At 29.1% G+C, this 4,450-nt stretch overlaps 1 long non-coding RNA gene across 2 annotated transcripts; it reads left to right on the forward strand.

The window, feature by feature from the left end:
* The first annotated feature begins 2,475 nt into the window (after positions 1-2,475).
* LOC126555510 (uncharacterized) lies at positions 2,476-3,549 on the forward strand. 2 transcript variants are annotated; one of them, XR_007606858.1, is made up of 5 exons: positions 2,476-2,490; positions 2,565-2,677; positions 2,783-2,980; positions 3,069-3,230; positions 3,294-3,549. It is a non-coding gene; the product is annotated as an uncharacterized LOC126555510 (long non-coding RNA). The 2 variants fall into 2 exon arrangements; XR_007606859.1 differs by lacking the exon at positions 2,476-2,490 and having other exon boundaries at positions 2,550-2,677; positions 3,294-3,545.
* The last annotated feature ends 901 nt before the right edge of the window (positions 3,550-4,450 follow it).

Consider the following 4,450-nt stretch of genomic DNA (forward strand, 5'->3'; position numbering starts at 1 on the left):
CACCAATGCCAAACATATCGAGAAGCATGTCAACTATTGGGTTTGCTGGAGAACGATTCTCATTGGGATTTAACACTTGCAGATTCAGTTGTTTCATCAAATGCGTACCAAATACGAACGCTGTTCGCAATTATCATCACCACATGTTTTCCTTCACAACCAATTCAGTTATGGAACAAATACAAAGACGCCATATGTGAAGATATCTTGCATCGCTTGCGTATTCAAACGAATAATCCTGACATCCAAATAACCGATGAAATCTACAATGAAGGATTGATTCTGATTGAGGATCAATGCTTGACTATTGCAAACAAGCTACTGATTGAAGTAGGAATGATTGCGCCAAATCGATCGATGCACGATGCATTCAACCAAGAATTAAATCGAGAGCTGCAATACAATGTTGATACATTGCAGGAATTCGTTAGAAATAATGTTCCGTTGCTGAATGAACAGCAAAAACAAGTATACAAAACATTAATGCAAGCGGTGGACAATAATACTGGTGGTCTATTCTTCCTGGATGCACCTGGAGGAACAGGGAAAACATTTGTCATTTCATTGATTTTGGCCACTATTCGATCAAGATGTGACATAGCTTTGGCGTTAGCATCATCTGGAATTTTGGCGACTCTTCTAGATGGCGGTCGTACTGCACATTCTGCGCTTAAGTTGCCACTCAATTTAAACACAATTGATACTCCAACGTGCAATATTTCCCGATCCAGTGCAATGGGAAAATTGTTAATGCAATGCAAGCTCATTGTTTGGGATGAGTGCACAATGGCACATAAGAAATCTCTTGAAGCACTTAACTTCACACTGAAGGATCTTCGGAGAAATAACAACATCTTTGGCGGCTTGATGATATTGTTGGCAGGCGATTTCAGGCAGACGTTGCCAGTAGTTCCCCGTGGAACGCCTGCAGATGAATTGAATGCTTGCCTAAAGGCATCACCTTTATGGAATAACGTAAAAACATTATCGCTAACCACTAATATGAGAGTTCAACTTCAAAATGATCAAAGTGCTGCACAATTTTCCAAACAATTGTTAGATCTTGGAAATGGAAAAGTCCCAGTTGATGCGACATCTGGATTAATTACTCTTACCAACGACTTTTGCCGATTTGTAGACACTCAATTAGTTCTTATTGAAAATGTTTTCCCAACATTAGTGAGAATTATAAGAATTATGCTTGGTTAAGTCAACGAGCAATTCTTGCAGCAAAGAATAATGATGTCCACGCACTGAATTTCACCATTCAATCAAAAATTGCTGGCGATTTGGTGACATACAAATCCGTTGATTCAATAACAAATCCCGATGATGTAGTAAATTATCCAACGGAGTTTTTGAACTCTCTGGAGATACCAGGATTTCCACCACATAACTTGCAACTGAAAGTTGGTACAATTATTTTGATACTGCGTAATTTGAATCCACCGCGACTTTGCAACGGTACTCGACTTTCGGTAAAGAGACTTATGCCGAATTTAATTGAGGCAACCATTATTCCTCGACTTCAAACGATTGCAATTCCCAGTTCGCCTTGCGTTCGCAATGACAATTAATAAGTCGCAAGGCCAATCGCTTAGTGTTTGCGGGATAAATTTGGAAAATCATTGTTTTTCACATGGACAGTTATACGTTGCGTGTTCACGAGTTGGGAAACCATCCGCTTTGTTTGTGTTAACGTCAGACCAAAAAACAAAAAATGTGGTTTACCAAAGAGCACTACAATGAAACAATTAATAACACTTCATTTTAGTAGGTAATTGAAATGAATTTATTACTGTTGTGAAATGAAATAAATATTTTCCTTTTCAAATATATAACAAAAAAAATTTTTTTTCTTTATCTTTTAATCACCAAACGAAATGTTACATAAAACGAATCTGGTGGCGAAACGGAGTTCGCCGGGTCTGCTAGTTATTTTATAAAAATACTATTTATGCGTTGTTTTTCTATATTTTAAAATGTATTTTTTTTTTTTACAAAATCGGGTGACAAAGCAAGACAAATTTGCTGAAGTATAAAAGAATAAAAGACCTATGAATGATAGAACTACAGTAAAAGACCAAAAACGTGATAAAAGAAGGAAATGTATTAGTCAATGTTTTAGAGTTTCCTTTATTTGATGATATGTGTAAAATCCTTATTTGTGAAGTAAATATCTAACACATAATAATTAAAGTATACTTAATTTATTATTATTATTGGTATTTTTAGCTGATTTATGGCGCTTTTCATTAAGATGTTCATAAGACTAAGAGCAAAATCAAACCAAATATTGAAGAGCCTGAAAATATCAATCCATTTATGCAATATTCACAATCAGGAAACCATTGGAGTGGTAAAGGAAGAAAATCTACTAGCCACTATTTATGGGATTCTGAGTTACCTAGTTTTGATGTTCCAAAATCTCACTCTTTCTTAAAATTTTTACCATTACCATATATTTTAATTTCTAATTGTTAATAAAAGGTACATATTGTATAAAAAACCAGTTAATCAATAAAATACATATTTAACAATTATCAATTCAAATTGTTTTAAAGCAATTTTTTTTTATAAATGATCAGTTTTCACCTCTAATATTTGCCTCATCATCAAATTCCCCATCATATCCAATTCTATCAAATCACCGTGATGAATCAAACAATTTAGAAAGGTAATTAACAAAAATATTTACTATTTATTTTTCAGTATTGATTTACTAAAGATAAATGTATTCATAGCATAAAAATCTGAAATAAAATAACTGATGACAATACAGTTTCAAGAACATAGGAAAACCAATGATTTACTCAATAAATTGTTGATAACCAGATCAGAAGATGATGTTTCGATACCACAAAATTTCAACAGAGAACATTTTACTATTACTTTTGCTTACTTGCTTACTGTTCCTTTAAATGACATTCAACATTTAGCAAAATCATTAAAACTAGCTGCATCAAGACATTAATTAATTGTATGCAATATTCAAATAATTAATTGTTTTATAAGTTTAACATTTGATGAATTAACAAAGCAATTATATTTGTTCACACTTTTATTAGATTAAACGGCTTAAGCAATGCGGTTGTTCTACAATTGAAGATACTTCTGATTTAATGCTTCAATTATTGTTTACTGACTTATGTGGCTCCTTGTATAATTGTGAGGGAAAAATTAAAATAAATTTATTTTTATGGATCCAACAATTCATGGCATTATTATTGGTAATTATTATCATAATAATAATTATACATAAAATATTTGAATAATGTTTTTATATTTTATAGATACAGCCTTGTTTAAGCATCTAGAAGATACAGAACAAAAAGTAGTAAGAAAAATAAAAAAAATTGTTTGAGGTTAGCACCAACAAGAATTAATAGTAAAATAGGCCAAAAATATCACAAAACAAAAACATAATTATATATTATTAGCTATTATTTACTTAAATTAAAGTAAAAAGACAAAATATCAATTAGATATTTATATTTTATACTAATATAAATGTGATAGATACTATTTTATAACATTAATTTTGAATACCATAAGTATTAATTTTGTATTTTGATTTTTCATTGCATATAAATGGTTTTTAAATGCATACTATGCAATATTTTTATGTTAAATTTTATAGTAAAATAGTATTTATAGTTGTGAACCTGTTATAGTATTAATCGCTTAAAATTGCTGTGTATTTATTTTTGTTTATATGCATATTTTATTTCTTAAAAAATTGTATATATTGATTTTAAGATTAAAAACTATGGTTGAACATCAATCTTGTATACTTTATAAAATATGTTAAAAATAATGAAAATAAAATACATTTTTTTTTACATATTTATTATTTTATAGGGTATATTCTACAGAATAAGAACATAATGCATACTTCTAAGGTTTTTTGAACACATAAATCCAGTCTCTAGCTATAACTGACAAAAATGTTTTTTAAATTAAAGTACTTAACTAAAACCTTACTACCACATACTACTATTTTTCCCTAATAACTTATTTTTAAAATTACTAATATATTGTAATATAATAATAGTAATATTTTATATCATTTTTATACCAAATATATTTTAATTTCAATGATAATATTTTCTGTTACTGTTTTTATTATTTATCTCCATTAATGTACCTAATTATTAAGTATAATGTATGACTTGAATAGTCTTAAAATATCTAATAAATTAACTGTTATTATACTATTATACTAAAATATGCATCTATTAGATATATAATAAATTAGATATTATAGTAATCTATTAAGTTCAAACTACTATAATTTCTGTTAAAACTATGTACCCAACATGATTAAAATTTGATGTTTGATGTCATTATGTTATACTCTTATAACACTACTATGTATGTAAACATACATTTTGCTTAATTAAACATTTTCCATTTGTAATTAATCAATTAATCAACTAATGCAAGAGTA

This window comes from Aphis gossypii, unplaced genomic scaffold, assembly GCF_020184175.1.
Source record: "Aphis gossypii isolate Hap1 unplaced genomic scaffold, ASM2018417v2 Contig00889, whole genome shotgun sequence".
In the NCBI taxonomy this organism is placed as follows: Eukaryota; Metazoa; Arthropoda; class Insecta; order Hemiptera; family Aphididae; genus Aphis; species Aphis gossypii.